The sequence below is a fragment of the Monodelphis domestica genome, chromosome 3, assembly GCF_027887165.1.
Source record: "Monodelphis domestica isolate mMonDom1 chromosome 3, mMonDom1.pri, whole genome shotgun sequence".
NCBI lineage: Eukaryota > Metazoa > Chordata > Mammalia > Didelphimorphia > Didelphidae > Monodelphis > Monodelphis domestica.
In genome coordinates, this window is record NC_077229.1 from 146575627 (window position 1) to 146589014 (window position 13388).

The 13388-nt window shown below is 36.7% G+C and overlaps 1 long non-coding RNA gene across 2 annotated transcripts in view; it reads left to right on the forward strand.

The window, feature by feature from the left end:
• Positions 1-4617: 4617 nt before the first annotated feature.
• Positions 4618-13388, forward strand: part of LOC103105806 (uncharacterized) — a 29088-nt gene continuing 20317 nt past the window's right edge. The window contains exons 1-2 of one of the 2 annotated variants that reach the window (XR_465354.3): positions 4618-5266; positions 5509-5755. This is a non-coding gene — a long non-coding RNA (uncharacterized LOC103105806). The remainder of the gene's footprint in view (positions 5267-5508; positions 5756-13388) is intronic. The other variant, XR_465353.3, reaches the window with a different exon arrangement.

Sequence of the window (13388 nt, forward strand, 5' to 3'; positions counted from 1 at the left end):
AGCATTTTAGACTTGGTTTCCTCCTCAGGGGGAAAAAAAAAAAGGTTCTAGGAGATTTGAAGTCCTTCTCTGTCTCAATCTCTCTCTGTCTTTCTGTCTCTATTTCTCTTCCCATTTCTGTCTCTCTTTCACCCCTTCCCTTTCTCTCTTCTTATTCCTCTCCCTCTCTCTCTGCTACTCCCTCTCTTCCTCTCTCCCTCTCCTACCTCTCCGTCTCCTCACTCCTCTTCTCTCCTTTCTTTATGTCCTTCTTTTCCTCTCCCTCTCCTTTCTCTCACTTTGCCTTACTCTTCCTCTCTTCCTTTTTAGCTTCTTCCTTTCTCTCTTTTCTCTCTCTCCCTCCTCTCACTCTACTTCTTCCTCTCTGCCTCTCCCTCTCTTTTTCCCTCTCTTCCTCTACCCACTCCATAGACTGAAAGTGTAGAGGCTATTCATCGCCCCAATCCCACTGCTGATTGTCACAAAGGAGAGTTTTTGCTCTTTCCAATCTGGACCAGTTCACCCCTCCTTAGATCGTTTAGTAGTTCCCCTCTCAGGGGATTGGTCCTGGGCTTACTGCAGATACTCAATCAATTTCAGCCAGTCTGAATTTTAGAATTTCCTTGTTCAAAAAATCCACTAATTATACTCTCCTCAAGAGCAGGTAAGCACCCCACACACACACCTATTGTGATGAGAAGTTCTGAAGTAAGCTTCTTCACCTTTATTTTCAAAAACAGATTTTGTTAGTCTAAATATCAGGCTAGACTTCAGGCAAGTATTTGCTATAAAAGGGCCATCTTGATATTTACCACACTTTAAACCACATCTCCACTGCATCTTATTTCAAAGCTCTTTCCACTCAGAAGTGACTTCAATAAAAAACTGGTAGAGATGGCAAAATCTAGAACACTAGGATGTGATTGATTGGGTCCTTCTTTAATAAAGCCCATTCAACTAAGTTTCTAAAGAAATCCATTTCTTATTTTTACAGTTTTGAAGTAGGAAAAAATAAAGATTTATAAAAGAATGTGGAAATCAGTAAATCAATAAATATTTATTAAATCCCTACTCTATACTTGGCACTGTATTAAAGCATTGTAATACAAAAAAGATAAAAAGGCTATATTCAGGACAAATTGGAAATAATCAATAGAAGGAAGTCAATAGAATTAAGGATTAGGAAAGGTTTCCTATATAAAGTAGCATTTTACTTGAAGGAAGTCAAGGAAGTCAAGAAATGGAGATGAGAAGGAAGAGCATTCCATGCAGAAGATCTAGATTACCTGAATCCAGTACAACTCCAAGAGACTCATAATGAAAAAGGTTATCCATTGACATAGAAGTGATAGATGGAGTCTAAATGCAGACTGAAATATACCATTCTTCATTTTATTTCCTCCATGAATTTTTCCTTACTGTAAGCAATATGTATTTTGTTTCACAAAATGATAAACAGGGAAGTATATATAATATGATATTTTATGTACAATCTATGTCATATTACCTTCCTTCTTAAGGAAAGTGCTGGGGAGGAAAGAGACCTGGGTTTTTGAACGTAGTTAATATGTATGGTCAAGGATCCAAGTTAATATGTATGGTCAAGGTCCAAGATGGAAGCTTAGCAGCAGGGAAAGCTGAAACCACTCTGACAATCCTTCCCAATCAATCATTTAAAAGTGTCTCAAAAGGACAGGAGTCAAAAACAAATAGTAACACAGAGTGAGGGGGCTCTCCCTCTTAACACAACTTGAAAGGTAGGCAGAAAGCATTGATTTTTGTGGGATAAGGGGGAAACTGGAAGCAAAACAGCCCAGTGTTAGCCAACCACCACCACCAATATCACCCCCCACAATTGCACCAGGTTTCCTGCCTAGGCATAGCCAACTTTGAAATCCCAGGACCTGGGCTACACCAACAAAAAAGCACCTCAAACCCACCCCTTTAAGTCCCAGGTCCTGGCGCCAGCCCACAGTGAAGCCCAAAAGTCCATAGCACTGAGCCCTTTCAATCCTGCATAGATGCAGTAAAGACCTAGCCCCAGAGCAAAATAGCTCACAATGCTGAGCCCTGTAATCCAGCAGCAGAGGAGACAGAATCATCAATTTTCAGAATTCCCAATCTACAGGGGGAAAGGCTAAAAAAAAAGAGCAAATAGCAAAAGAAACTTCTAACCCTCAAAAATGTCTATGATGGAAAAGAGCAAAACACAGAATTAATAGGGGACAGTGAGATCCAAGCAACCACATGCAAAACTTCAAAGAAAAAATGGAAATTTGTCTCGAGCATGGGAAGAACTCAAAAAAGAATTCAAGAGTCAAATAAGAAAAGTTGAAGAGAAATGGGTGGTGTGTAATTAAAGTAATGTAAAAAAAATAGTTTAAAAAGCAAAACTGGTCATCTGAAAAAAGAGGCAAAAAAATCCAATGAAGAAAAGAGTTAAAAAAAAGAAAGAAAGAATTGACCTACTGGGGAAAGAGACAAAAAAAAAATCCAATGACAAAAAGAGTTCAATGAAAAAGTAGAATGGTCCAAATAGAAAAGGAGGATCAAAAGGTCATGGAAGAAGTTCAGTCTTTGAAAATTAGAATTGGTCAAATGGAAGCTAATGACTTCAGGAGACCTCAAGAAAGAATAACACAAAATAAAAAGAAGAAAAGAAGAAAATATTAAATATCTCATTTGAAAAAACAACTGACCTGGAAAATAGATCCAGGAGAGATAATCTAAGAATTATTAGACTACCTGAAAAGTCACAACCAACAAAAAAAAAAGAGCTTAGACTTCATATTATAAGAAATTATCCAAGAAAATTGCCCTGATATTCGTAGAGTGTAAAATAAAAATTGAAAGAATCCACAGATCACCTCCTGTAATAAATAACCAAATGACAACTCTCAGGAATGTTATAGCCAAGTTTAAGAGTTCCCAGGTCAAGGAGAAAACACTGTAAGTAGTCAGAAAGAAATAATTCAAATACTATAGAGCTCCAGTCAGGATTATACAGGATCTGGCAGTTTCTGCATTGAAGGCTTGGAATATGATATTCCAGAAGGCAAGGGGCATAGCTAACATGTGAATTTGTTCTCTTGGATAAACATATTTATTATAACATAACAAATAATATATGTCATATTACTGTTATGGTAATATTATGTTATGTTAAATATTTTTAAATGGTAACCAAAATAAAATTATTTGCTTTCAAGGAAAGAAAAACAGTAGTAATACACAGTATAGAAAATTACTTTACTGTCATCCAGGTTCAAGGGTTAAGCTCAAAGCAGTCTCAAGAGAGATGGTTGGGGGCAGCTGGGTAACTCGATGGAATGAGAGCAAGTCCTAGAGACAAGAGGTCCTAGATTCAAATCTGGCCTCAGACATGATCCTGGGCAAGTCACTTAACCCCCATTACTTAGCCCTTACCACTCTTCTGCCTTAGAACCAATATCGAGTATTGGTTCAAAGACAGAAGGTAAGGGTTTTTCAAATAAATAAATGAATGGATGGATGAATGAATAAAAAAGAGAGATGGGTATAGGGATCCAAAATGAGCAAATTTTCTGATTTTAGTTTGTTTACACCTTATTGAAACAGTATTTGGAATTCATTATGTGGAGGGAAACATTCTTCATTCCTGAAGAGTTTTGGTTAAAATAAAATTTGAAATATATGTATATAGCTATAGATGACAAACATGTACATGTGTATTTGGAAATAGACAATATAGGTAGAAATTAAATAGATAGTCATGTCAGCTGGTCCCAGCCTGATATATCCTACTATTCTATTTTTCCAGTTAGCTCTTGTCATCCCAACACATTTTATTTTCATTTTCTATTTTAGTTGGCTCTTCAGTAGCTAAAAGGCAATATTTTAGAGTAAACATACAAAAGGGCATTATTTCCCAGCTGTGGAACACTGGATAACTCTCTTACCTTTTCTGATTTTTCTTTGCCTATCTATTAAAGGGATAATAATAGCACCTGCCTTACAGAAATGTTTGAGTCTCCAATGAGACCATATGCATGCTAGCCCATGGTCAGTTTGTTGAGTGGCATCAGGGTGGGGGTTAAGAATGGGTTCTCCTGCCCACCCCTGCTATGCATTATACATAAAGCACTTCATATATCTTAAGCATTCTACAAATTAATATATTATTATTATCAGCTGCTTCTTCAGGAGCTCCTATGCAAGCAAACTCTCATTTAAATTAAAGTTTTAGACATGAAATAATGATAAAAGCAATCTGATATTTTATTCATGATGCTGATGGTTGTTTTAAATGTTTTAATTACTGCATTGGTGCCCCAAGGCTGGTTAACAGAAGGAAGCAATTTTACATATAAAAGTAACAATCATACTAATAAAAAAGGAGAAAAAAAACATTTTTTCCTTTTTTTTTTTGGTCTGGACCTGTTATTTTCTTCATACGGAGAACTAGTATAGAAATACTCTCCACCAAAGTGAACAGACAACTCGATCATAATTCATAGGCTTATCCAGTTTCCCAGGGGCACTGAAGAGGCAGGATTTCAACTCTGGATATCGTGATAAAAAACTTATTCTTTTTTCTACTATGTCACCCAATCTAACTGAAAAATTCCACTAAACATTCTGAATTCCATAGAAGTTTTAACTGTAAATTCAGAGCTGGGGACTACAAAATACCAGTTAAAAACTTGAGAATAACCTAATTTACAACTGAGATATTAAAGTTAAATAAAGCAAAGTAGAAGCCTATAAAATTGATTTGGTTTTGTGGCATTGACTATGGATTATGAAGCTATCTAGGGAAAAAGTAATTATAGTCACTCTCAAGAACCAGCTATAAACTGTAGTTGATTTTTTTTTAAATGGGACATCTTCATGCTATAGATTATTTCACAGTCATTTTTAAAAGCATATTCAAGGAAGAACTGAGCAGATATTTGGAAGTTGGGCTTGAAGTTTAGATACCCAATCTCAATTTAGTTCTCTGATAGCAATGGATTGATGACTCATAGGAATGATGAGGCTAGGAGAGCTGGCAGACAATCACAGAGAGTGGATTAGAAAATCTGGCCCTAAATAATAAAACTCTGTACCAAGAGATAGTATTGTCTGCTCCCTTTAAATAACAACACTCATTTCTCTCTGGCATATGAATTTCATCTTCAATAATTGATCAGGGTGACAGAAAATCTGTTGCTGGCGATGTGTGTTTAAAATTACATTATTCAATCTTCCTCATCTTGGAGGCACTTTTCATCTGCTCTTCAAATCCAAGGCACATGGAAAAATACAGGTCTGTTTCATGGAGTAACTGATGGTGTGATTTTTTTGAAATTCATTTTATTTGAAAAGAACAAAGTCTGCCTTCCCTGTGAGCTCCCTGCTGCCTCTTTGTTGTACTTTAGTATTGAATTAAACACCGAGTCAAAATGACATCTGGTTTTGGGTGTTGTGTCTAATAGCCAGGAGCTCATTTAAACAATGACAATGTCCTGGCAAGAGTAGAACATCAGTAACAATCTGTTTATTTTGCAGGGTGGAAACAGAGAAACACAATAAAACGGAGTGGCTTATAGGGAAGGACCAAGAAGAGTAGGGGATTGGTGAAGTAGCCTGACGATACTCTGTCCTTTTCCATCGCTGGTCTTTTTGTGCCAAGGATCTAGAGTGAAACGTGTCCAAGTGGACCAAGTGACATATTCATCTGAAAGAAAGATGGAGGAAGTGGTAGGAATAAAAATAGACTTGATAACTCTGAAAATGCCTGATGATCCTGCCATAGGTAGGGCAAAAATCCCTCTGGAAATAAAGGAACTTCTTTGAGAGGCAGTATGGATGGTAGAAATGCAAAAAGGAATGAATGAATGTTTATTCAGCAACCACTTTGTTCCAGGCACTGTGCTAGGTGCTGAGGGTACAAATACAACAGTGAGAGAATCTCTACCCTCAAAAAAACGTTCATTCATTATAATAGGGAAGATAGCACAGATAGGGGAAGAATGACCAGGGAAAGGACTTTTGGCTAGAGGAGTCACCAGGGAGGGAAAGAGACCTATGGGGCAGAGAGTGAGATGTCCTAGTGGAGAGATGCTAATTATGGGTCTGGGCCAGTTAAATACAGTGGATTTGGTGAATTGGCACTGCCTTGCCAAACAGTTCAGCCCTAGGGTAGGAATTTCAAAGCTAAACAGATCCATTCCCCCAGGGAATAGAGCTGGGTTTCTGGATGTCCCATTCAGAGGGTGCTGTTCCAGATGGAGAGAGGGTTTTAAGGAGCAGGGCAGATAGTAAGAACTCCAAGATGGAAAGAGGCTAAATTCAAAATCAAAATATTTGAATTACAATTGCACTTTGGTTTTTGTTTCCCTGTATGACTGACCAAATCAAATCATCTCTGGACCAAAAGAAATGAAAAAGGGAAGTTGGGGAAGTGTGGACTGAATGGTCTTTTTTAAGGTCCTCGCAGCTCCTGACTATTTGATTTTTATAAAAATTTACCATTTAATAGATACACTTCAAAAAATTTCTAGAATTACAGGATGAGAATTTCAAGTATCAAACTCCATATTTTATATATGGGGAAACTGAGGTTTAGAGAGGTTAAGTGGAAAACAAATATAAAAGTGGGGGTTTCTACCATCACCATAATTAAGGTAACCACAGAAGACCTGGGGAACTAAATTTAACCATTTAATTAAAACTGTGAATTAGGTGTGGATAATTTCATAATTTGAGAGAAATAAAGGGATTGATCATTTCATAAAGAAAATTATGTAACACAGGAATATCTTATGATTGACTGGGTGATTCAGATGCACTCCTAGACCTATCTATAACAAAACAAGCCAGGGAGGCACCTGGATTTCCAGCAGTCAGACCAGTCTAGTGGTGGAAGAATTATAGCCAATAGTTCTCCAATTACCAACCGAGTTGAATTGGGAAGCTGGGAACCTGGGAATTGAAGGGAAATTGATGGGGGCAAGGAGAAATTGCCTTTCCTCCTCTATCCTACTCCTCTGGATGAACATGTGACCCTGTGAATTTGGGAAATTCCTCAGAGTCATTAGAAGTCCCATCAATAAATAGAATTAGTAGCAGAGACCACTAGAGCAAGTAACTTCCATTCAGGCTTTACTCTCTATCAGTATCATCAATCAATAAACATTTATTAAAAACCTACTCTATGCTAAACATTTCAAGTACAAAAAGAGCAAAAAGACAGTTGTCTTCAAAGAGCATACAATTTAATGAAAAAAGATTGATGGATCCCATGCACATATGAACATGAGTTTGGAAGTTATAGGAAATGGCACATTGGTAGGTGGGAAGGAATGTCAAACTACCCCTTCTCAACCTATGGGTTGGCAATGTTGCTGGATCCTGAGATCTTATGTTTTTTTTTTATTTAATTGATTAATTAAGAAAATTTTTTTCATGGTTACATGATTTATGTTCTTTCCCTCCTCTCTTCCAACTCCCCTCCTATAGGCAATGCACAATTCCACAGGGTTTTACATGTGTCATTGATCAAGACCTATTTCCATATTATTAATATGTGCACTAGGGTGATCATTTAGAGTCTATATCCCCAATTATATCCCCATCAACCCATGTGATCAAGCAGTTGTTTTTCTTCTGTATTTCTACTCCCACAGTTCTTTCTCTGGATGTAGATAGCATTCTTTGTCCTAAGTCCTTCAGAAATGTCTTGGATCATTGCTTTGCTGCTAGTAGAGAAGTCCACTACATTCAACTGTGCCACAGTGTATCCATCTCTGTGTATAAGGTTTTCCTGGTTCTGCTCCTTTCAATCTGCATCAATTCCTGGAGGTCATCCCAGTTCACAGGAATTCCTCCAGTTCATTATTCCTTTCAGCACAATAATATTCCATCACCATCATATACTACAATTTGTTTAGCCATTCCCCAATGGAAAGTTATGCCCTCATTTTCCAATTTTTTGTCACCATAAAGAGCCCAGCTATAAATATTTTTTGACATAGTTCCAAATTGCCATCCAGAATGGTTGGACCAATTCACAACTTCACCAGCAGTGGATTAATGTCCCAACTTTGCCACATCCTCTCCAGCATTCATTACTTTGCTGTCATATTAGCCAATCTGTTAGGTGTGAGATGGTATCTCAGAGTTGTTTTGATCTGAATTTCTCTAATTATAAGAGATTTAGAACATTTTTATGTGCTTATTGATAGTATTGATTTCTTTACTGAGATCTTGAGTTCTAACCAGACCCTGCATACTTGGATGATACCATATAGACACTTAGCAGCAGCTACTTGATACTTCTCTCTCTAGAGGAGTCACTCAGACAGTACCCACAGTACCCACTAGTGAGGCAACTGACTGAACTAGCCAGATGTTTGCTGGGGGGGGGGGCTATTAGGGGGAAGGAAATGTGCTAAAATTCTGTTGTTTTTACATTAGGGAAGACTTAAAGTCTTTTGTGAGCCTGCTAAATTTCCATGCCATGAGGCAAAAATCCAGTCTCCCCAACCTAGTTATCTCTTTGACCTGTCTATATCTTGGAGTCCCTTCACCTGGAGATGACACTTGACCCTATAAGAAAGGATCAAAATTCTGAAACTTCTCAGGAATACCCACTCCAAGGAAGCATTGGATAGATGATGAGCCAAGTGAACCTCAATATGAATTGTCAGTCAAATGGAAAGGACACCCAAAGAAAGAACACTGTCATAGAAGCCATATGAGGAAAGGTACCCAAGAAGAGGGGCTGGTTGACAGTGGCAAAATTGCAGAGAAGTAAGAAAAGGGCTGAGAAGACTTTGAAATAGAATTAGTAACTATGAAAATTTTGATTACAATGGAAAGAGCAATTTCTGCCAAGTGATGGAAGCAGAAGACCAAATGCAAAGTGGTGAGAAGTGAATAGGCATAGTTGTTGTTCAATCATTTTTCTGGTGTGTTCTACTCTTCATAAATCCATTTGGGATTTCCTTGGCAAAAATACTAGAATAGTTTGCCATTTCCTTCTCCAGCTCATTTTGTAGATGAGGAAACTGAGGCAGAGTTAAGTGACTTGACCAGGTTCATACAGGTAGTTAAGTGTTTGAAGGAACTCAGGAAGAGAAGTCTTCCTGATTCCAGGCACTCTATCCACTGCATCAATTAGCTGCCCAAATAGGTATAAAACAAATATAAATGATGTGCCTCTTTTTATCTAGGACTTCGTGAAAAGGAAGAGATTAATTAATTCAGTGGAAACTGACTTCCTACTTTGAACTCCCACATCACTATCTCTCCCCACTCATTTGACATTTGCCATTCCATGCCTTTTTTTCCATCATCTTTACCCATGGATATGCCATATGCCCAAGGAGACTAAAAGGACAGGGATGTGTTCCAAATCTCTTCATTTCCCCATTCCTATACAATGCTTTGTAGATGATAAATACTTAATAAAGCTTTCTTGACTGTTTCTTTCTGCTAGGAAGTCTTTCAAAAGGGAAATAGGCTGGGGAGGGAGACAAGCATTCTTAACTATATTCTATCATCCTTAATTGAATCCCTTTGCACCCTATCTAAGTAATTCCCCTCCCTTAGGTAGTGTTTACACCTTCCAAGCATTGTAATTGTAGACTATTATGATAGTCACTTCATAGAAGCATCGGCATTCTGCTCCTTTAATCTTTTTCAGAAACTAATCATCCTTCTTCATGGCTCTTTTCTGAACCTCCTCCAATAGCATAAATCTTTCTGCTGCTAAGGTAACAAAATTGAATATTATTTCCCCTAGAACCATATCACCCAAGTACAGAGAGACTATCACCTCCCTAGCTCATGACTCAGCGAGTCTTTGTGTACCATCCAAAAATGCCTCTTCATTTTCCCCTCACAGATCCTATTACAGTCTCAGTCTCTGCCTCACTGCCCATGAGTCCCTTGTCTCTCCTCCCGACAGCGTTCAAGGTTTCTTCTGCCCTCTTAGCATGTGCTCCAGATTGCCTTTCCACAGATGTTTTTGTTTTCCAAGCTGAGTCTTAACATTCTCTCCCTGCTTCCAACCCCATGAAGCTCTGCCTAACATTCTGAATTTTGTGGTTATCTGGGCATTTGATAAGACTCTCTATATCTTGTAACCCTACTAAGCTAAGATAGGTGTTCTAAAACTTCATCTTTCTAGTGTCCATACTTAGAAGAACTGAGAATCCTGAGTTCAAATTTGCTCTCAGACACTTCTAGCTGTGTGACCCTAGGCAAGTCACTTAACCCCTATTTCCTAACTCTAACTGCTCTTCCACCTTGAAACCAATACTTAGTATTGGTAAGGTTGTTGGGGGGAGGAGGTTATCAGAAAAATACATAAAATATTTTTTTATTTATGTTTTAAATCTGGGCCATTTTCCCAAGCAAGTGAAGTCTCATGGTAGTTTGTGCAATCATGCTTAAGTAGTGTTGGTGTGACTCATTACGTTGTTTTGCACCAAAAATTAGCCCCCACATCAGTCTTTTCCCAAAGTTTTCACTTGTAATGAATTGTGTCTGTTCCAGGACTGTGCTTCTCTTTGCTTCACTAGCACAATTTAGTTATTAATAATGGCCCCAAAGTACAAAAGTAGTGATGCTGGTAGCTCTGATAATTCTGAGAAAAGTCATAAAGTGTCTCAATATGTTCACATAAGAAATACATATTAAATAATGAGATTCTCTATTTTGCAAGAATTTCAAATTATAGGAAGGGTCTTAGAACATATCGGTCACATAAAATGAGGTTCTACTGCATTTTCCATTTTACCTTTCAAGCAATTTACTTGGAATGTAGTTCTCCTGGGACGAAGTAGAAGGGGTAGTGAAGGGAGGTGGCTTTCTGAACACTTGATCTTGATGATAATGATGCCTCAGAGAAGCAGCATGCCTTACTGATGTAATTCTACCCCAAACCACCCAAGCTTGGGCAGAAGCAGGGTTATAATGGTCAGAAAGCAGACTGTGCAATGGGGAAGGTTGAGGTTTAAGTCTCGCCTCTGACACATACTGGTTCTATTGACCTTGGCAAGTAATTTAAACTTTCAGTGTCCCAGTACAGTCTAAGATCCTAAATAATGGAAAAGTTGTTGATCTGTATTGGTAACAGAAGTAACTTATTCGGGGCTTCCTATGCCAATATAATTACACGTCTGGTAAAAATAATAATCCATATTTAAATAATATACTGTTGAACTTCTATAAGATTTTTTTCTCACAACAAACTTATTAGCATAAGGATTTTTCTCCTATTTTACCAATAAACAGAGACTCAAAATGGTAATCACAGGGTGGTTATTGAGTACTAAGGAGGAAAATGATGAAAGTATTGCTAAGAGTTGTCCATTTATATCACTGTCTTTCTCTTAAATAATCAAGCTTGCTGCTCATAATAAAATAGTTCATTGAGTTTCTCATTGTTTAATTTATTCTCCTCTTCTTCTCTAGTCTTGTAAATCCATATGATCCTGGAATTTTTCATCCCTTGGGAGCTTATTTATGACCAGCACTATTTATCTTTCTGAGATTCTTTTGTTTAGATTATCTATTTACTGTTCTATTAATTAAGGTCATTAAGATTATTGTGGATATTTGGGGGGGTTCAGGTTTATTGGCATTTCATTGAGTAGTTTCTGATACATTGCTTTATATTGTCTATTCATTGAGAATTCCCTTGTAATTTTTAATTTTGATCATTCATATTTCTTTTCTTATAAAAATCAAATTACCTAATGATTTGATCATTTCATAGGTCTTTCAAAAAGAGTTTATCTTGTTCAATTTTATTTCCAATTATTTTAATTTTTAATTTTTTTCAATTGTCTTAAAATCTCACTTTTTGTTTTTAAGATTTTTAAGATTTAAGATTTTTAAGATTTAAGATTCTTCTTAGAAACGTGTTTTGAAATTATTTTGAGATAATTCAGTTGTTGAGTTTCCACTATTTTTTGCTGGATTCTCATTAGTTTTCTGTTTTCCGCTTTTGTTAATATGTTAAGTGGCATAAATTTGCTTCTAAAGATTATAGTGTATGTAATAAATTTGTGACTACTGTACCATTATCATTTTTATTACTTCTATGATTTGGTCTTTGACTCATTTATTAGAATATCTTTGTTTAATTTCCATTTAGGTCTGTATCCGTTCACGTGTCCTTTATTAATTACCATTTTATTATGTTATATTTATAAAAAGTGTGTTCATGATTTCTGCATTTCTGAATAAATTATTTATGTCCTAAAGTATTATTTGCTATTTTGAAACAATGCATATGAAACTCAAAAATTATCACAATGTCTAAGATTATTATTCAATATTCTCATGATTCAGTTAAATTCAATTTCTCTTTAATTTTTTGTTTTGTTGTCTATAATTTGCTTCTCATATATCTTTCTATTACACTTGTCAAATTCCAAAATAATAATAATATTAAAGTCTCCTACTATTAATGCTTAGATCTTTCTTTGCATTTCAATTAATTCTTCAAAAACTTACTAGAAATGTGATCCTAGGCAAGTCACTTAATTTCTCTTGGCCTCAGGCGATTCATCTGTAAAATGCAAGGATTGGAGTCAATGTCTTCTAAAATTCCTTTGAGTCCTGAATGTATGCTCCCATGCTCCTTTCACTTAGTTTTTATTCTATTCAGTGAATATTATTCTTATTGACATTTCTGGTGGTCTATGGTGTCTTTAAATATAAGCATAGGTTAATAGACTCAATGTTGGAAAACACCTTGGGATTTATCTAGTCTTAACTCTTTCCATACCACCTGTTATAGATGTGGTAAAGTCCCAGAAAGTCCAAACAATTTGTGCAAAATCACATATGTAGTAAGTGATAGAGTCAGAATTTGAATCTACATCCTCCAACTCCAAATCATTTTTTCCAAAATTCATTTTTTTACTATTGCCTTATTTAAATTCATGCCTGCAACAAATTGGAACTATGTCCAAAGGGCACTAAAAGACTGTCTGCCCTTTCTTTGATCCAGCCATAGCATTGCTGGGTTTGTACCCCAAAGAGATAATGAAAAATACATGTACAAGAATATTCATAGCTGCGCTCTTTGTGGTGGCAAAAAATGGAAAAATGAGGGGATGCCCTTCAATTGGGGAATGGCTGAACGAATTGTGGTATATGTTGGTGATGAAATACTATTGTGCTAAAAGGAATAATAAAGTGGAGGAATTCCATGGAGACTGGAACAACCTCCAGGAATTGATGCAGAGTGAAAGGAGCAGAACCAGGAGAACATTGTACACAGAAACTGCTACACTGTGGTAGAATTGAACGTAATGGACTTCTCCATTAGTGTTAATGCAGTGTTCCAGAACAACCCAGAGGGATGTGTGAGAAAGAACACTATCCACATGCAGAGGAAAAACTGTGGGAGTAGAAACACAGAAGAA